Consider the following 21993-nt stretch of genomic DNA (forward strand, 5'->3'; position numbering starts at 1 on the left):
CCGCTAACCTCATGCGTCGTTCTCTCACAATCTTACTAAGGGGTCGACTCCCAGTTCGGCATAGGATTTCTTTGATTTAGATCCGATCTCTATAACTGACTCCTGAAATCTGTCTTAGCCATCTTTGTTGAGTTATATTTAGTGTTTTTCGATTTCGGTAGATGACTATTTACTGCAGTTTATTAATGGAGCCCTGCCACTGGTAAAAATGTGTAACCTCTCTTGAATACGCTCTTGGAATTAAGTGACTGTAGTTTGCTTTAGATTTTATATCGAAAAGAGAAGTTTTATCGTCAAAATCTTCTGTTGGGGGGTTTCCACCTCAAAATGCTCTGTAGGGGGATCTGGAGGGGTTTTAAACTTTAAAAAAAAGCCATCTGTAGAAGAAACTCAAAACCCCGATTGGCTTGGCTACGCTCAAATAATTTTAGTGTGTAATTTGCTTTTTTTTTTATATTGAAGATGTATTTTTAGCACCAAACCCCTCTGAATGGGGGTTTAAACTCAAAACCCCTTTCGGCAACGCTCATTGCATTTGCATTTTTTTTCTTACACTGAAGATGGCGGTGGGTTTAAACTCAAAACCCCTTTGACAACACTCATAGATTTTAGAGTAATTTTCTTTTATTTATATTGAAGAGGTACTTTTTAGCTTCAAACTCCACTGGAGGGGAGTTTAAACTCAAAACCCCATAGACTACACTCATAACATTTTTAGTGTATAATTTGCTTTTTTTTATTATTAAAAAGAGGTATTTTTTACCTTCAAACCCCAGTGAAGTGGGGTTTAAATTCAAAACTGAGTCAAAACCCATTTAGCTACGCTCATAACATTTTGAATGCGTAATTAGCTTTTTTTTTATATTAAAGAGGGGGTTTATCGTAAATTTTAGACGGGGTTTTAAAATCAAAATCTTCCTTAACTGTGCTCTTGGAATTATGGGATTTTCGTTTGCATTTTTTTTTTGTTTTGTTTTATAGAAGAGGGGGAGTTAACTGTAAAAACACCAGGTAGGGGGTTTAAAACTCAAAACCCCTGGTAGTGGGTTTTAAACTCAAAACCCCTAGTAGGGTTTTTTTAACTCGAACCGCTCTGGTAGGCGTTTTAAACTCGAACCCCCCTGGTAGGGGTTTTTAAACTCGAACCCCCCTGGTAGGGGGTTTTAAACTCGAACCCCCCCTGGTAGGGGTTTTTAAACTCGAACCCCCCTGGTAGGGGGTTTTAAACTTAAAACCCCTTTGGTTGTGCTAGGGCAAGTGATGGTTTAGTATTAAAATCTCACCTAAAATAAACAAAATCAAAGCAAAAAATCAGTCACTCAATTCCGACTCCCCCCCCCCAAGGGGGGGATTTCATTTCGGGGGGGGTTTGAACCCCAAGAACCCCCCCCTGGCTACGCCCATGCTACAGGATCATCCTAATGTTACATCACTGGGCCATATCGTGGCAATGAAAGTAAATGCTAAGACTCGTAACTCTATTGATTCAACTCGGCTGTCAACGAAGAAAACATTAAATGTCAACGGTCGTTCTATTTTTGCAGGTAAATAAGCTAGAACAAAATTAATTTGATTAAACATAAAACAAACTTTTTAATTATTAATAAGATGTAGATGTAGTAGAATATAATTAGCATTATGATTAAATTTAAAGGTATTTTTTTTTCATGTGCTTCTCTCCCCTTTTTGTTTGAGTTACTCCGAACAAATTTGCAGTGACAGTGTGCTTTTTGTTTATAAGCACACTATCGAGTGAGGTTAAGTAAAATGTATGTTGGAATAAAAATATAGGTCATGTGCCTAACCAATAACCAAACAACAGGACAGCATTTTGTCATCATTAACACAGCCTAGTGTCATGACACAGTGCCCGGGGTCTATCAAACTTCTCAACGATGATGTTAATCGTCAGCTCATCCTTAACTAATCCCATCAAACTGAATATGTCATTCAGCACCCAGCGCCCCACGCTCAGCTCTTAACGCACACGCCGGGCGCTGAAATGAAATCGAAAGTAGACTCCTCCCACACCACTCCCAACCCTACCGTCCCCCGAGCTCGCCATCAACATGTCGCACAGACCTGGTCAATGGCACCGGGCTTGCAGTGCCGATAGACACAGTATGGCAGTGGCGTGCCAAGACGACACCTTCCTCAGGGAGTTGCCTATGACTGACACATGTGTGACATCGATGATGGCGAACTCAGTAAATCGCGACATTGGGTGTCAAATACAGTCAAACCTACACCAAGATGGTGTAAGGTAAGATTAAATACAGTCAAATCTACACCAAGATGGTGTAAGGTAAGATTAAATACAGTCAAACCTACACCAAGATGGTGTAAGGTAAGATTAAATACAGTCAAACCTACACCAAGATGGTGTAAGGTAAGATTAAGTACAGTCAAACCTACATCAAGATGGTGTAAGATAAGATGAAGTACAGTCAAATCTACACCAAGATGGTGTAAGGTAAGATTAAGTACAGTCAAATCTACACCAAGATGTTGTAAGGTAAGATTAAGTACAGTCAAACCTACACCAAGATGGTGTAAGGTAAGATTAAGTACAGTCAAACCTACACCAAGATGGTGTAAGGTAAGATTAAATACAGTCAATCCTACACCAAGATTGTGTAAGGTAAGATTAAATACAGTCAAACCTACACCAAGATGGTGTAAGGTAAGATTAAGTACAGTCAAACCTACACCAAGATGGTGTAAGGTAAGATTAAATACAGTTAAACCAACACCAAGATGGTGTAAGGTAAGATTAAGTACAGTCAAACCTACACCATGATGATTAATGTAAGATTAAATACAGTCAAACCTACATCAAGATGGTGTAAGGTAAGATCAAATACAGTCAAACCTACACCATGATGATTAATGTAAGATTAAAAAAGTCAAACCTACACAAAGATGATGTAAGGTAAGATTAAATACAGTCAAACCTACACCATGATGATGTAAGATTGAGCCGAGTCCAGTAACGTCTAAGCCAAGAATATGTAAGATCAAGTCAAGTACAATAAATCCTACCCTAAGGCTAAGATGACGTTGGATTAAGTCTTGTACACACCAGTATGACTAAGTAACATAATGTCCGTATAGTAATGTTTAGAAATGAACAGATGACTCCACCTAACCACTTCGTGCGTACTTTGACGTGGCTGGAGATAGTCACTGGTCACTTCATTGGTCACTTCAGCTTCTACGTAAGATCATACCATTAGCCAATCAAAAACAGAGAGAAAAACAAAAAACAGAACCATGCAAAATTATAGACAATAGAGCTAGCTAACCAGACAGACAGACAGAAAGACAGACAGATCAGATAGATAGCTAGACAGACAGACAGACAGACAGATAGCTAGACAGACAGACAGATAGCTAGACAGACAGACAGATAGCTAGACAGACAGACAGAAAGACAGACAGATAGATAGCTAGACAGACAGACAGATAGCTAGACAGACAGACAGATAGCTAGACAGACAGACAGATAGCTAGACAGACAGACAGATAGCTAGACAGACAGACAGAAAGACAGACAGATCAGATAGATAGCTAGACAGACAGATAGCTAGACAGACAGACAGACAGATAGCTAGACAGACAGACAGATAGCTAGACAGACAGACAGATAGCTAGACAGACAGATAGCTAGACAGACAGACAGATCAGACAGATAGCTAGACAGACAGATCAGACAGTTAGCTAGACAGACAGATCAGACAGATAGCTAAACAGACAAACAGACAGATCAGATAGATAGCTAGACAGACAGATCAGACAGTTAGCTAGACAGACAGATCAGACAGATAGCTAAACAGACAAACAGACAGATCAGATAGATAGCTAGACAGACAGATCAGACAGATAGCTAGACAGAAAGTCAAGACAGAGATAGATAGATAGATAGATAGATAGATAGACAGACAGACGGACAGACAGATAGATAGATAGATAGATAGATAGATAGATAGATAGATAGATAGATATCCAGTAAGATAGATAAAGAAGTGCGTAAACAATGAGACACACTGACCTAGACAACACGATGGGCATACCACTATAGTCTCTAAGATTCTCAAACTACACAAACACCCCACCGCAACTGTGTTCCACGCGGACAAGAAATCACAAAGTCCTGATCAGATTCCATTAAACTAGCGACACACCAACAGGTGATGCCGAGAGACACACACTGTCGTCTTGGAAAAAAGAAAAAAAAAAGACACCCGGGCACAAGACTTTTGTGTCACAGGGAGGGGGCAGGAGGAGGTCAGCGCCCCCCACCCCCGCGCGCACGAGCCTACCAGCTCACGCTCCGCCACTCGGGGGCCTGCACCTCGCGCCCTCGCTCACGCAGAGTCAAGCAGAAAGCGAATCAATGATTCTCAACACCGGTCTGTGTCAAGGCCTGGATTCGTTTCTTTCTTTTTTAAAGTTTTTTTTTTTTTAAATTCTCGTTGAAAAAAGAATCAAGTAAAATGATTCTTTTTAGCCACGAAAGTATGAAAATAGAAAAGTAGTCTGTAACAAGCTCATTTTGTTATGTAGTTGGAATGGGTTGCCTGAATCAGCCAGTAAAACTTCGCAGAGTTTAGTTAAGTCATTGATTTACACGCGTGACTAGATTGACACACGTGAAATGCATAAGACGTAATTATCTTCTTTTCGGGAGTAACGTCTGTAATCTAAAAGATAAGATAGTTATGTTACCGGGGCATCAACAATACATGTACTTGCCGACTTTAGTTAGGAAGTTACTCCCAGTTATCCACTCTGTGTTTACGTTAGGGTAAAGATTATGTTCAGAAGACAGCGCTTCTTATAATAAGTAAAAAGTCACACAAAAAAAAAAAAGAAGAGAAAGCGATATTGGAAAATTGGGAGGGGGGGGGGACTATATAATGGAACCTAAAGAAAAACAAAAGAAATTTAAAATCAGAACGATTGAGAACGATTTTGTTTTTAATGGACAAATAAACAATGTCAAGGAGGCCATATTAAAAGATCATTGATGCAAAATAAACTACCACACATTACTTACTGCCCATAAACAGAAGAATTTAGAAATGTTGGTCCTGCGGTGCACAAAAAAGTGCTTTAAAATTATTATATACAATATTTAAAATACTGGCATAGCTTATTCCATAAGGTGTACACCAAAACTACACACACAAAAAGTCAAGCTATTTAAAGATTAGCTTCCATTTATAAATTACCAACCAGTCTTGCCTAATTAATAGCTCTATACCTAACTCTAACAATATTGCACTTTGGCTTAAACAGACCTTTTCCGTATAGCAATAATTCCGAAGAGAAGAATGAGTGCACGCAAACCCAATTGCGACCTGCATATTTTTCCACATCCGATGCAGACTAAACCGTTCTCCGCTGGGGGTCAGTTTTCGTCTTACATATAGTGACGACCTAACTTAAAAAAAACAACACGTCCTTTATAAGTAACTACAAGTCAGATTAGCCCAAAGTAATTTTGTTGTATTGTCTATGAAGACAAGTTGAGACTCCTTCATTTTCGTAGAAACATTCAAGGACAGAAAACTACAAGACAAATTTAAAAACCAAACAATAAACTGCATGTGTGTGTGTGGGGTGGGGGGGGGGTGAGGGGTGACGTCAGCCTAGTAGCGTGTTGGTAATGATCAAAAAAGAAATTTGTATCTCTTAGCGCGGCGGCGGCGCTGTGTAAGGATGTGTACTCACACTCCCCCTGTATGACACACACACTCTTAAGGAGTGAGCAACTACAGCAGAGACCTGGGGGTTGGGGAGGGGGGGTGGCTAGGCATGTACAGGACATACACTCACGATATACGCATGGGTGTATGTTTGTGTATACATCTTTTTTTTTTAAAGTAGTTTACACTTGTACGCTTTTGTGTGTGTGTGTGTGTGTGCGCGCGCGTGCGCGTGAACATGTCGGCTTGGCGAAAAAAAACTTGAGCTTTTGTGCTGTCCGCAAACAAACTAGACAATACAAATATCTAAGCTGAGGTTATTTTCTTTACGCTATACCATAACACGAAAATCGCCATTTACAACAACAAAATAAATATCAAGTTGTTAAGTTCACTATAACCTAATTCAACACCTAGAAGGACAAAAGGGTTAAAAATGCAATGCTCGTTCCATACGTTAGGACAAGCTCGTATATATATAAGAACTGAAGTGTTTGAGCACCAATCACTCTGAGAAACTTAAAGACATCTAATGAGGTAGTTCCGGATCTCTTCTCAGTCACGTGGGTGTGTATTGTTTACATTATTGACCTCATTTGTTTCATTGTAATTTAAACATGAAACTAGTCTCGATCTATACATCTTTAAGTAATAAAAAGTATGTTACAATAATACACTAATGTTTATGATTATTTAGTAGGACTACTAGATCTAGGCTAGCACTAAATCTAGATCTACATCTTATCATAGGAAGATATTGCCATTATTGCCATGTATAAGACCACAGTCACGTGACTTTTTATACAGTAGGTCAGAGATTCGGAACTACCTCATTAAAAAGTTTAATTTAGAGCAAGAATAAACTTGCTCACACGTGTATAAGGTTAATGCAACAAAATCATAAGCCTAAGCTCTTGAAGAAAAATGTCCAGCTCCTCTACCACCAAAGCGAAAGCCACGTTGACATGCAATATATGTGGACGGGAGTGTCTCTCCAAAAAAAGTCTCCACAGCCATATGAAAAAGTGTTCGAGATGAAGGAGGCCAATGAATAAATGAGTGATGGTTAGGGGATTAACACCGTAAGTGGCTAGAATCATCAAAATGTTTTCCTAATGACATCTTCAATCAATGCTTCATTCGTCCGTCAACTGTCGGATATGCTGCAATAGTAAATGAGACAACCACGTCGATCACCAGATTATATACACCAGGAGCCATAACTCTAACCAGCTACACTACAGCCACGGGACACACAATATGGGTCTGGTCAAATCAGAAGACTTGGAAATGCGAGGCTAAGGTTCAAAGACAGATCGTGAATATAAAACCCACGCGGTCAAGTGAGCTGACGTTTTATCGAATTTTATAGCGCCTACCACAGACAGAAACCTTGCCACCGCCAGCGCCCCCACCCCCACTCCGCGCACAGTCCGACACAGCATGTGGTCAGTCAGCTCACGTGGTCCGGGGGGGAGGAAAACAATGTCCAACTCACTCCTCGAGTCGATACAAACAAAATGAAACAAAAACACTGCTCCCCTTTAGACACACACTAAATGTTCTCCGCAAGATGAAGATGATGTGTTGGGAAAAGGTAACGGGGGGGGGGGGGCGAAAAAAAAAGAGAGAAAAAAAAAACAACAGATAAAATACGTGTGGAAAGAGGGTGCTACATTGGGGAGGAGGGGGGAGCACTAAGAGGAGGAGAAGAGAGTATGATTAAGCCAGAGAGTAGATGTTACACACAGCTTATGTTGACATCCAGTAACAACTCACATGCAGGAACGAGGAAACGCACAAAAACAGTGCGTGCTTCCCAATCAGACGAACTAGACAGATAATAGCAAGTATCTTACACACCATGGAACGTCTGGCTAAATGGGAAAACAGAAAAGGTCCACGATCTAATCCTGACTGGTGGCTACTCAACTGTGTGGTTTAGGAGTAAAACGTTTTTACTGAGTGACAAGGAGTTGAACCAGAGTGGTTATGTAAGACAGACACGCAAACTACTCCTGGACCACTTCAATGTTCCGTTCCAGTGACACAATAGAACCCCTAGCGGGCAACGGCTATGTCTGCATTAGATGTGACAAAAAAAAAGCCGGTCAAAAAAGTGTAGTCAAATGAACTACTTTCATCAACGCCTATACGGCAGCACATCTTATCAGTCAGTCTAGCAGTATATCTACAGCAGCACATCTTATCAGTCAGTCTAGCAGTATATCTACAGCAGCACATCTTATCAGTCAGTCTAGCAGTATATCTACAGCAGCACATCTTATCAGTCAGTCTAGCAGTATATCTACAGCAGCACATCTTATCAGTCAGTCTAGCAGTATATCTACAGCAGCACATCTTATCAGTCAGTCTAGCAGTATATCTACAGCAGCACATCTTATCAGTCAGTCTAGCAGTATATCTACAGCAGCACATCTTATCAGTCAGTCTAGCAGTATATCTACAGCAGCACATCTTATCAGTCAGTCTAGCAGTATATCTACAGCAGCACATCTTATCAGTCAGTCTAGCAGTATATCTACAGCAGCACATCTTATCAGTCAGTCTAGCAGTATATCTACAGCAGCACATCTTATCAGTCAGTCTAGCAGTATATCTACAGCAGCACATCTTATCAGTCAGTCTAGCAGTATATCTACAGCAGCACATCTTATCAGTCAGTCTAGCAGTATATCTACAGCAGCACATCTTATCAGTCAGTCTAGCAGTATATCTACAGCAGCACATCTTATCAGTCAGTCTAGCAGTATATCTACAGCAGCACATCTTATCAGTCAGTCTAGCAGTATATCAACAGCAGCACATCTTATCAGTCAGTCTAGCAGTATATCTACAGCAGCACATCTTATCAGTCAGTCTAGCAGTATATCTACAGCAGCACATCTTATCAGTCAGTCTAGCAGTATGTCTACAGCAGCACATCTTATCAGTCAGTCTAGCAGTATATCTACAGCAGCACATCTTATCAGTCAGTCTAGCAGTATATCTACAGCAGCACATCTTATCAGTCAGTGTAGCAGTATATCTACAGCAGCACATCTTATCAGTCAGTCTAGCAGCACATCTGATAATTCGTTGTAGCAGTACATTTTATCAGTCATTCTAGCAGCACATCTTATCAGTCATACCAGCAGCACATCTTATCAGTTATTCTAGCAGCACATCTTATCAGTAGTTCCAGCAGCACACCTTATCAGTCATTGTAGCAGCGCATCTTATAATTCATTCTACCTGTACATTTTATCAGTCACTCTAGCAGTACATCTTATCAGTCACTCCAGCAGCACATCTTATCAGTAATTCCAGCAGCACATCTTATCAGTAATTCCAGCAGCACATCTTATCAGTAATTCCAGCAGCACATCTTATCAGTAATTCCAACAGCACATCTTATCCGTAATTCCAGCAGCACATCTTATCCGTAATTCCAGCAGCACATCTTATCAGTAATTCCAGCAGCACATCTTATCAGTAATTCTAGCAGCACATTTTATCAGTAATTCCAGCAGCACATCTTATTATTCATTGTAGCAGCACATCTTATCAGTAATTCCAGCAGCACATCTTATCCGTAATTCCAGCAGCACATCGTATTATTCATTGTACCAGCACATCTTATCAGTAATTCCAGCAGCAAATCTTATTATTCATTGTAGCAGCACATCTTATCAGTAATTCCAGCAGCACATCTTATCCGTAATTCCAGCAGCACATCTTATTATTCATTGTACCAGCACATCTTATCAGTAATTCCAGCAGCACATCTTATTATTCATTGTAGCAGCACATCTTATCAGTAATTCCAACAGCACATCTTATTATTCATTGTACCAGCACATCTTATCAGTAATTCCAGCAGCACATCTTATTATTCATTGTACCAGCACATCTTATCAGTAATTCCAACAGCACATATTATCATTGTAGCAGCACATCTTATCAGTAATTCCAGCAGCACATCTTATCCGTAATTCCAGCAGCACATCTTATTATTCATTGTAGCAGCACATCTTATTATTCATTGTAGCAGCACATCTTATTATTCATTGTAGCAGCACATCTTATCAGTCATTCCAGCAGCACACCTTATCCGTAATTCCAACAGCACATCTTATTATTCATTCTAGCAGCACATCTTATCAGTAATTCCAGCAGCACATCTTATTATTCATTGTAGCAGCACATCTTATTATTCATTGTAGCAGCATATCTTATCAGTCATTCCAGCATCACATCTTATTATTCATTGTAGCAGCACATCTTATCAGTAATTCCAGCAACACATCTTATTATTCATTGTAGCAGCACATCTTATCAGTAATTCCAGCAGCACATCTTATTATTCATTGTAGCAGCACATCTTATCCGTAATTCCAGCAGCACATCTTATTATTCATTGTAGCAGCACATCTTATTATTCATTGTAGCAGCACATCTTATTATTCATTGTAGCAGTACATCTTATCAGTAATTCCAGCAGCACATCTTATCAGTCATTCCAGCAGCACATCTTATTATTCATTGTAGCAGCACATCTTATTCATTGTAGCAGCACATCTTATTATTCATTGTAGCAGCACATCTTATTCGTAATTCCAGCAGCACATCTTATTATTCATTGTAGCAGCACATCTTATTATTCATTGTAGCAGCACATCTTATTATTCATTGTAGCAGCACATCTTATTCGTAATTCCAGCAGCACATCTTATAAGTCATTCCAGCAGCACATCTTATTATTCATTGTAGCAGCACATCTTATTATTCATTGTAGCAGCACATCTTATTATTCATTGTAGCAGCACATCTTATTATTCATTGTAGCAGCACATTTTATTCGTAATTCCAGCAGCACAACTTATAAGTCATTCCAGCAGCACATCTTATTATTCATTGTAGCAGCACATCTTATTATTCATTGTAGCAGCACATCTTATTATTCATTGTAGCAGCACATCTTATTATTCATTGTAGCAGCACATCTTATTATTCATTGTAGCAGCACATCTTATCAGTCATTCTAGCAGCACATAACGAAGGACACTATGTTAGCACTACCATGAAAAATGTAAAGTGACTTAGGAATAAAATAAAGACATTGGTAAATTAAGAACTTTAACCTCGTCCGAAGTTAATTTTAGTGCCTAGCGGATGACCTTCGATCGGGTCAATACTGGACTGAATAGAAAGCAGAACCCAATATCATTCCTTAAGTCGATTGTACGCCCCCCGCTAAAAAAAAACAAAGGTTATAATGAGAAAGCCGCTGGTATCGATCAAACTCTTGGCTCAGTTATGATGAAACAATACTAAGATAGCTCTTCATTTCGGAGTTCTATCACTCATCAATCTATGACATATATTTGAAATATTTAGAAAGTACCACCAAGAACTCAAAACGATCTAGATTATGGTATTGCTAGTCGTGTCAATTAATTAAGTCTAGTAGTGACATTGGCTTCATCTGTATGGCTGTGAACTAATTAGAAGTACAAAGAATGTTTATATGATATGGTTTGCAAGAAAATACGCTGCCAATATCACCAATGTTTACTGTTTATGCTTTACGGATTGCAGGTCCTGACACACCCCAACCTATTTAATATTTGCTCTGCGGAAAGGACTGCGGTTGCCCATTCCTATTCTGAATTAAGATTCGCCTCTGCGAGACCCGTAAAGGGCAAAGTTTTACACTGTAGACTTGACGAAGTAGGCCTAGCGCTAGGCTGTATGTCAACAACTGTGACACCGAGATCAAGGATAACACTTGACACAAGACTCGAGAGTTGTCTTCCCGTTGTAACATTCGACTTTTCCACAGACCTACACTGACCTATACAATGAACTTCCACTGCCTAGACTTACAAACAACCAACTATAATAGGCACAGTATTACGTGTGTCATTTTCCCCTTTAAGCAAATAACATCGGAGTCTTATTCATGGGCGTCACTACCTAAACAATGTGCTTCAAGTATGAACATAAGTTTACGTAGGGTTACCCGCTGTCCGGAGGAGAAACAAACGAACCTCCTTTTTGATATCGGAGCCTCCGTCATTGGGATAAAGCAGTAATTCCCAAAGTGATCTATATAGACCCCAAGGAGTCTACGACAACTACCAAGGGGTCTACGAGAGTGAAAACATGAATTAGTGGTCTATGAGATGCTAATGGGGGTCCACGATCTAAGCAGGTCGAGTCATACATTTTATTTCCTATTAATGGAATTAACTCATACACACATATGATTTGTACCTAGTTAACTTTTGAATTTTAACCCTGATAATCAAGTGAATTTTTAAATTTGTAACTGTTAACATCATATTTAAATAACTTAACTGTGTTGTTTTTTTTTGTGAAACATGGCCGAATCCAAAAAAAAAAAATCAGCCCACCATACACCCCACTTTAGGCGTATAGTTTTTGTTTGGTAAATTCCTGTCATAAATATTTACATTTTATTTAGCTTCCTTTTAAATTTAAATGGTCTACCAGACGTAGAAAGTTTGGGAACCACTGGGCTAGAGTGTGAAAATGTCCACACAATTGTTAATAAGCAATGGTTGATATCAATCGAACCCATACCCTACGTAGCTTCTGGTCCAAGCACACACGCTGACTCAGAAGGATGACAAAGTTTTTTGGAAGGCATCCTTCGTGGGCAGGTGTTGGTATATTTCCAAGGCTGTTTGACAAAGAAACCCGACACCCAGAGCTCCTCGAAACGTTTGAGCCGGCCTTCTTCTTTTTGTAGTGCAGGGAGACGAAACGTTTAAGGAAAGTGGATGTTGGTCCCACGCCTCGAGGATCAAAGAAATACAATGCCCAATGACAGGTAGAGGAAAGAGTGGCACGAGAGTGACGCACGTTGGCGCTAAAGGTGAACAACTGCAGAAGGATGTATGATACTATACACTGAACTAGCAGTTTAAAATCTTTGGATGTACTCATAAGTTTGGTCAATAAACTCGAGCCTAGTTTTCAAAGTCTTGTTTATTTGTATTTTTTTTTTTTTTGTAAGGCTTTCTCATACATTTTGGCATTGTGGGGAGGGGGGGGGTTCTTGTAGCCCGAAGTTTTAATGACGTTATTCAAAACTGACGGTATTAAAGTCAAGCTTATGTCCGAAAGAATCCAAAGCGCTTGACCCAAACACACCCACGCAGATCTGACTATTAAAAAAAAAAAACATTGCACATTCACCAATGAAACTCTAAAATCCACACAGCATTGTCAAAATACAAAGGGGAACACCGTCCTGTACGCCGAAACAAACTTTCTTTGGATGTAGTCATAAGTTTGGTCAATAAACTCGAGCCTAGTTTTCAAAGTCTTGTTTATTTGTATTTTTTTTGTAAGGCTTTCTCATACATTTTGGCATTGTGGGGAGGGGGGGGGGTTCTTGTAGCCCGAAGTTTTAATTACGTTATTCAAAACTGACGGTATTAAAGTCAAGCTTATGTCCGAAAGAATCCAAAGCGCTTGAACCAAACACACCCACACATTGCACATTACCAATGAAACTCCCACACAGCATTGTCAAAAAAAAAAAAACAAGGCGAAACAAACGTTCTTTGGATGTGGTCATAAGTTTGGTCAATAAACTCGAGCCTAGTTTTCAAAAGTCTTGTTTATTTGTATTTTTTTGTAAGGCTTTCTCATACATTTTGGCATTGTGTGTGTGTTGGGGGGTCTTGTAGCCCGAAGTTTTAATTACGTTATTCAAAACTGACGGTATTAAAGTCAAGCTTATGTCCGAAAGAATCCAAAGCGCTTGACCCAAACACACCCACGCAGATCTGACTATTTAAAAAAAAACATTGCACCTTCACCAATGAAACTCTGAAATCCACATAGAATTGTCAATACACAAAGGGGAACTCTGTCCCGTACGCCGAAACAAACTTTCTTTGGATGTGGTCATAAGTTTGGTCAATAAACTCGAGCCTAGTTTTCAAAAGTCTTGTTTATTTATTTATTTTTGTAAGGCTTTCTCATACATTTTGGCATTGTGTGTGTGTTGGGGGGTTCTTGTAGCCCGAAGTTTTAATGACGTTATTCAAGACATTGCCTTGCTGGATGTCATCGTCAACGGATTTTGTTCCAACCATAGACATCGTTTTGAAGCTGAACTCAAAATGAAAGAAGTAAGATCACTCGTTAGTTATCCATTCATTAACGACAGCGCGAGTTAAACTATCTCAATCGCTTGCTCTGGTATTGACCGGATGTGAAATGGCTGTAGAGTCACTTCAAAACTATGCCATCCAAAATATCGTGACGTTTCATGGGAAAAAAAAACAACAACACGTTTCTGGGGGAGGGGAAACATTCGAACAACAGATTCCTACATAGACAAACACGTCGACACAATAGCCTTCCTGAATACGAGAACTAATCTGATGTTGGGTTTGGTTTGTCAAGATGTCAAACACAACTTTCCCAGTATATATATTTATTATATATATTATAGCTTTTATATAGCGCTACTTTCATGCTTATAGCATGCTCAGAGCGCTTTTGGTCCAATCTCATTTGTGGAGGGAGGGGGAGTGGGTATCTAGGAGTTGGTTTTCAGTGCTGCCTTTAGGCGCTCAGTAAACACAACTCTGCCCGAGTCGGGTGTCGAACCTCGAGCCCCCTTCTAGATTGCCAAGCCAAGCCAAGTTCAAGCGCACTTGGCCTCTCGACCACGCTTCCCACCACCAGTATCAAAATAGAATAGAACGACTCACCCCCTAAGGGATGTTCAAATCATTCTTTTATTACTCGAACAAGAGAAAACAAACGTTGTAAGTCTAGGTGGCAATGGGTTAACGATACAGAACAAAACTCACTCACCGCGGTCTACGTTGCATGAATGAACTTAATTTGAAATCCTTCAAATGTAGAACTAGATCTAAACATTAAAAGATTCGTAAACGGTGAACCTGTATCAAGTTGAATACAAAATACAACGCGTTGGCTAATAAATGCCACGGGAATAGACTCCCATGGGAGTGCAATTAATACAGTGAGCCCCCCCCCCTTCTCAGACCCACCATACACTTAAAGATGCTCAAGTGGACTTCACTTGAACGATCCGGTGCAAAGTGGTGGACATTGGTCAGTGAGCAGAATAAAGCCAGATAAACAGAGACCTATAGGTAGAGATTGAACCTAAGTCATAAGTTTCAGAACTAGATCTAGGTCTGTGTGAAATCATTCATAGGTCTGTGTGAAATCATTCATAGGTCTACGTGAAATCATTCATGGGTCTACGTGAAATCATTCATAGGTCTACGTGAAATCACTCATAGGTCTACGTGAAATAATTCATAGGTCTACGTGAAATCACTCATAGGTCTACGTGAAATCATTCATAGGTCTACGTGAAATCATTCATAGGTCTACGTGAAATCATTCATATGTCTACGTGAAACCATTCATAGGTCTACGTGAAATCATTCATAGGTCTACGTGAAATCATTCATAGGTCTACGTGAATCATTCATAGGTCATGTGAAATCAGTCATAGGTCTACGTGAAATCATTCAAGTCGGCCACCAAATGACCATGTTTGAAAAAACTATTTACTAAGAACGACAATTCAGTTGTATCCACACGCGACGTCACTCTACAGCTGCTCACCACTTAGCGCCTCACTAGCGGACGTTATGACCACTGTCCTTAATTAGCCATTACGAGCAAGTCAATCCAACTTTCGATTTACCGTAGACAGCAAGCCTCAGTCGACTTGTCCTCAGATGTTTATGGACAATGAATAATTGCAATTTATTTGGACACTCTGCAGCTACCCCCCACCTACTAACTCCGAGCTCCCAAAGAAAGAGAGAAACAAAACACGGTAACATCTTCAACACTGAGACTATTGGCTGCCTTCGATACTTCAAAACATTGCAAGCAGTTGACACAGAGTGCGCCGTAGTGATTCCTCTTCTGCTCAACAAGTTTAACTAACGGCATTAACTCTTTCTCTCCTAATCGACGATACCATCGTTGCATTGACCCAATTAAATTAAATTTATGTTTTATTGTATAAACTTGACTTTGTGTTATATAAAAAGAGCAGACGCATTCCCCTTTAATTCTTTACCAAAAAAAAAACATTTTCTGATAACAAACAACAAAGCTAGTGAAGCTTAACCATAACAAGGGAGTGAAATAGTAATGAGAAACACGTGGCCATGTTGAAAAAATAATAACGGCGAGAAAGAGTTAAAGTCAAGCTTATGTCCAGAAAGAATCCAAAGCGCTTGACCCAACACACCCACGCAGATCTGACTATTAAAAAAACAAAACATTGCACATTCACCAATGAAACTCTGAAATCCACACAGCACTGTCAAAAAACAAGGGGGAAGACTGTCCAGTAGGCCGAAAACAAACTTAGAAACAAAACACAATTGTCCAGTCACATAATTAATACATGAACTTTTAGAATGTAATCAGCCAACAGAATTACTTCAAGTCATTTCTAATTTCCACTCCGATAAATCATTGCTAGCTCCAGGACACCAGACCTAAGCAAGCGTGCGTAATAAAATTCAAAACAGGTACTTGTGAGGCTATGTAAGTAAGTTTGAATAGATCCAGGCAAAGGTAAGACTTGTTCTCCTTGGTTAGAGGGCAGAGGTTGGTAACAGGTGAGTCCACGCCGTGTTGACATCATGGGGACTCAACTCTGTGTACGAACTAAATCAGACGGCGGGAATTACTCGGACAATGTGTCAGCTAATGTTTGACTCGACAAAGTGTTCAAACACTCTAGCACACACAAACACACACACATCTGTCAAACGTTTCATACTTTATATCCGTTAAATTAAAAGGCACTCTTGTTTGCCTAGTATCTATATTAAGTCGCTTCATTCTAAATTTAAACCATGATGTCACACACTCGACACTTCCTGTTCTCATAGTCACAATGCTTAGATCTATATCAAGTCACTCGGTCTGTCTGTCGGTCAGGTATAGACACGTTATTTCCCCCCACATCCCGTTCTCGGATCAAGTTGAAACTTTGCACAGTTATTCATCGTTTCTAACAAATCAAGAATCAATGTAAAAAATTAACCAATTAGTTATTAAATAGTGGTAATTAATTAATTTTGTTTGATATAAAAAGGGAAACAAATCTTACATTATTGATATCTGGCTGTAATTGTGGAGTTCTTCCAAATTTAAAAAAAAAAAAAAAAAAAAAAGTATTTTTTCAAAAAGTATTTTTGTTTTATTTTGCTTGTTTACTTTGTTGTCTTCCGGCATCAGACAGTTCAAAGTTGCCAACAAACTTGATGCTTTAGAACAGTGTTTCCCAAATTTGTTCCTAAACGGAAAACTTCGCGTACTCAAAGTATTTGGCGGATTTGGCGGAACACTTTTTTTATTTTATTTAAGAGAGATTAATTCACGTGGTGGCCTACAAAGTTAATTATTAAAGTAGTTCGTGGAACGCCGATTCAGGCCTCGCTGAACACTAGGGTTCCGCGGGACACAGTTTGGGAAACACTGCTTTAGTAAAAAACAACGATGTCATGAGTATTTGGGGGGAGTGGGCCATTACGCAGAGAGAAGACACAGTCAAGATTCAACATAGTTTATAAACGGGGCACCATTGAACAAGTTGAGTTGCTGGATTCACAAAGTATAACTCGCATAGGCCTTACAAGCTCACCAAGCCGATCACTTCCTGGGAGAGGACAGCGCTCTCAAGGCTATGGAAACAATAACAGATTGTTTAAAAAAGGAAGGGGGAGATAAGAACTGCTGCTGACAAAGTGTGGAGATGAAGGGAGGCAGATCATGATCCCAGGCACTTTAAACCTGATGCCAGGGCACCAGATGCAGGCGCAAATCTTGTACGGCTATAACCTGTGACGTGATGGTGATTACGCTGAGGGCTGGGTATGAGGTAGAGGCGGGATATGTGTAAACAAAAAAAGTCTTAAATCAGCCGCAAATGACCTTGGGAAAGCAGGTCCAAAAAAAAAATGGTGTCAGACAATCATAGTAATGAGGGAGGGGGGGGGGGAGATTTTATACAACAATTTAATGAGCCGCAGCATCAAAGCTGCTTTTTTTTTTCCAGGGTCTTGTAGAGAACAAACAAAAAATATTTCTCCTAGTTAACTCTTTCTCTCCTAACTGACGATACCAGCGTTGATTCCACCAGAATGTGGTAAATAATTACGGAGAGAAAAGAGTTAAGGTCCAAAGAAAGGATAGAATGTCATAGGAGGAGAAGAAGCTCACCAAACTGTCAAGAGTTTCTAATCTAGGAGGTCGATAGGTCTGTTTAATGAAGACAACAATATAAACAAAGTACCATTGAAAAAATTACTTTAAAAATGCATTTTAAAAATATGAAATTAGGCACTTACTTATGGACCGAAATGAAGTAATGTTTATGTTTTAAGGAAATCGCTGGAAAGACATATACATATATTTTTTTTTATTTTACAAAATTACTATAGATCAAAGATGTCACCCCACAAGAAACCAGTCTGGTCAAACATACAACTTTTTCAATGATAAAGAAACCAAGACATTATATAGTCCTCGGCTGTACATGTAATTAGCTAGTCATCCAACGCAATGGTATTCAGAATTGTCTTGTTTAAAACGGTCAGTACAGACTTCAATGGGAGAAACTTGGAGAGAGAGCTTTCACTTTGTCACTACTCCGACAGAACGACGCCATGAACTCCCAGCTCATTTACATTCACCCCAAAATTGTGTACTTTTTAAAATAAAGGCAATGTCAAAACAAAGAAACATAACATTCAACTGGAAATATCAAATCTGGGACTCGCTGGCAATATTAATTCTGTCGCTAGGGGTCTAGATTTAGGTCCAATCTACATTTTTCTGCTCTGCGAAGAAACAATCTCTTGTCGCTGCCAAAAATCACAGTGTGAAAATCACTGATATATAAAATATAGTTAAAAAATCCCCACCAGACAAAGACTGTCCTAACACTTAGACAGAATGCAAATTTCAAAGGGAAAAAAGGAAAACGTAATTAGGTGACATATCTAAATAGAGTGCTTGCCCTTTGAAACATGAGTTTTGATAACAAAAAATTTGTGCTGTGAAAATCATTTTCTTTTCACCCAAAGCAAACACGCAACTTTTTTTTTTTCCTGTGATCGTCTGCTTCAACGAAAGTGAAAAGAATGCTTAAAAAGGGCGCGTATATAACAACTAGCATGCAGAAACACAGCGACAGAAGGGTGCAAAGACCTGCGAAGCCTCTTGTTACTGCTGAGTCAGCTGGATGTTTGAAGGTTTGATTCTCCCAGCTATCAAGCGTCAGCAAACGATCGGCTCAGCACACAACTTTGGAGCTGGTTATTGTTGTTGACTTGCATTACAACAATCTCAAGTAGTAGAGATATACGCTGGGAGTTTCGGGCTCGTGTCACTTGGGGGGAGCTGATTAAGACCCAGAGATAGGACAGAGCCAGGCCCAGTATCACTGGTGTCAGAAAGGACCGCGGACAAAGAATGCGCATTAGCTAACAAAAAGGTAAAATCGAATACATAGTTTGAAGCTCTAGTTCAAACCTGATAAGGAGCCACAAAATGGGAGAGCACTGCGAAATGAAGAGAAAGAATACAATACAAATTGGAGAGAAAGGGAGATCACTATGAAATGAAGAGAAAGAAAACAATACAAAATGGAGAGAAAGGGAGATCACTATGAAATGAAGAGAAAGAAAACAAAACAAATTGGAGAGAAAGGGAGATCACTATGAAACGAAGAGAAAGAAAACAATACAAAATGGAGAGAAAGGGAGATCACTATGAGATGAAGAGAAAGAAAACAATACAAAACGGAGAGAAAGGGAGATCACTATGAAACGAAGATAAAGAAAACAATACAAAATGGAGAGAAAGGGAGATCACTATGAAATGAAGAGAAAGAAAACAATTCAAAATAAAGAGAAAGGGAGATCACTATGAAATGAAGAGAAAGAAAACAAACAAAATGTGGAGAAAGGGAGATCACTATGAAATGAAGAGAAAGAAAGCAATTCAAAATGTAGAGAAAGGGAGATCACTATGAAATGAAGAGAAAGAAATCAATTCAAAATAAAGAGAATGGGAGATCACTATGAAATGAAGAGAAAGAAAACAATACAAAATGTAGAGAAAGGGAGATCACTATGAAATGAAGAGAAAGAAAGCAACAATAATTGAAACAAACAAACAAAGAGAATTGAAAGAAGAGTTTAGTCAAAAATAAAAAATGAATAATTTTATTTCTACTGTAATTCAGAATACCTTTTGAAATGTTTGTTGTTTTATGGTTTTCTTATTTGTCATCTATTCTTTAAAAGTAAAGTTCCCCTTTCAGACCTTGCGATTTATAGGGTAGATAATGTTAAAATCATTTGTTTCTGTGGCCCCAGAGTGTTATGTGGCCAGCACAAAGACCAACCACCTTTACTTTCCCCAACTAAACTCAGGTACCCATTAGAGTTGGGTGCATTCAGGGCAATTTCAGGGGCGCCCTAAAAAAGCCCGAAATTCAAAATCTCTTCACCAAGATTCGTACCCAGGACCCAAGGCTTGGAAGCCAAGCGCTTAACCACTCAGCCACCGCGCCCCCTTGTCTGTTCTCTAGTGTTATGAAAAGGCCAGATCTACTATCAGAGAACCATGACACCAACGTGTCCTGTCTGGGTGTATAACCTAACTCTACTCACATTAAACTCGACTACGTGGGATGACTAGTAGACAATACAAGTGTACACGTCTTGAAGAGTGCTGAACAAGATAGTCCTGTGAAAATGAAATATTTACTAGGGCAAAAAAATATGTAAATGAGATTCACTTCACAAGAGGTGAACAAAGGGTCAACGACCGTACTACTCTCCAGAATATACTTTTTCTATCAACACACTGAATACGGAGACACGAGAAATGTGATTTGTGGGAGAAAAAGGGGGACGGCTAATCGGGGGGATCAAATAACATACCACCCCCCTTCTACTAACTTCTGCGGGAACTCTAGGGCGTTAGACTTAACGGGGTGGTCAACCATGACTGGAGTCGCCGTCACGCCGAATAAAACAAGATTTCACATGCCTTAGCTATAAATCCGTCAAAAGCTAGTCTGTGGTCACGACGCGTGGACCTGAGAGGTGAAATGTATATCCAGTGAAATGATGTTCCCCATTGTCCAACTTGTGACCAATTTATGTCAAGTAGAAATCCGTTCTAGGGGAGATATACAATATACACCCAGATACCGCCTCAGGATTAGGGCCATCAACAGAATGTTCATATCGCAACTCTAGGTTTAGGGTATATATAAATATTATATATATATATATTGTTACGAATGAACAGTGACAGGTAGAGGTCACTATGTGTGACCCCGGCGAGATGACACAGCACCGAGTGTTATCTGGAATCTATGCATGTAAACAAAGACAGGATGGGACGTGCCTCATGTGTTGTTCCAGAGGACGAACAGATTTACGAAGGGGGGGCATTGTGACAAATGAACAGTGACAGTTAGAGGTCACTACGTGTGACCTCGGCGAGATGACACTGCAGCAGGCATACTCTGGAATCGACATGTATAAACAACAACAGGATGTGATGTTTCCTCCCATGTTGTTCCAGAGGGTACTAGCAGTGTTTTTGCAACAATAGACAAGCGATTAGGGACTCTTTATAAACCAGAGATGTTCATGTGAAAAGAGTCAGTACAGTCGTCGACACTGTTCTCTACTGTGCGAGACAGTAGAAGAGAGTGGACTTGAGCCGTTACAGTCGATACAGTCGATGTAAGACGTATACGCTACATGTTACAGTGACGAATTGTTATAGTTATAATTCAATAAAGTTATTTAAAGCTGGAAGTTGAGTCGTCAAGTTCTTTGCAGTGTTTCTTTTATTTGTGTGCCTAGTACGTTTAGCCAGAAAATCAGAAATATGTAACAATTGGTGTCAGAAGTGGGATATTTTCTGGCTGAAATGTCTTCGAGGAAACTACTTAACCAGCTGTTGGTCAAAGAATTAAGGCAAGAACTTCGTGAGAGAGGTCTGCAGCTCAATGGTAACAAAGAAACACTAACAGAACGCCTAAGACAGGCCCTTATTGAGGAAGATCAAGATCCAGATGAATACATATTTGAATTAAACCCAGATATGACAGAGGTCCTGAGTAACATGCAGGGCCAGATGGACTTAATGAAGGAGAGCCTCAAGAAAATAAACGCCATGAATGAAAACGTAAATG

The 21993-nt window shown here is 39.5% G+C and overlaps 1 protein-coding gene across 8 annotated transcripts in view; it reads right to left on the reverse strand.

The window, feature by feature from the left end:
* Positions 1-21993, reverse strand: part of LOC106064038 (septin-2-like) — an 86846-nt gene that overhangs the window by 43199 nt on the left and 21654 nt on the right. Inside the window, exon 1 of one of the 8 annotated variants that reach the window (XM_056005951.1) lies at positions 4074-4090. The exons of 5 other annotated variants lie outside the window; for them this stretch is intronic. The gene's annotated coding sequence lies outside the window, so the exon portion shown is untranslated. 2 more of the 8 variants (XM_056005954.1, XM_056005949.1) reach the window with 2 other exon arrangements.

The sequence above is a fragment of the Biomphalaria glabrata genome, chromosome 12 (assembly GCF_947242115.1).
Source record: "Biomphalaria glabrata chromosome 12, xgBioGlab47.1, whole genome shotgun sequence".
NCBI lineage: Eukaryota > Metazoa > Mollusca > Gastropoda > Planorbidae > Biomphalaria > Biomphalaria glabrata.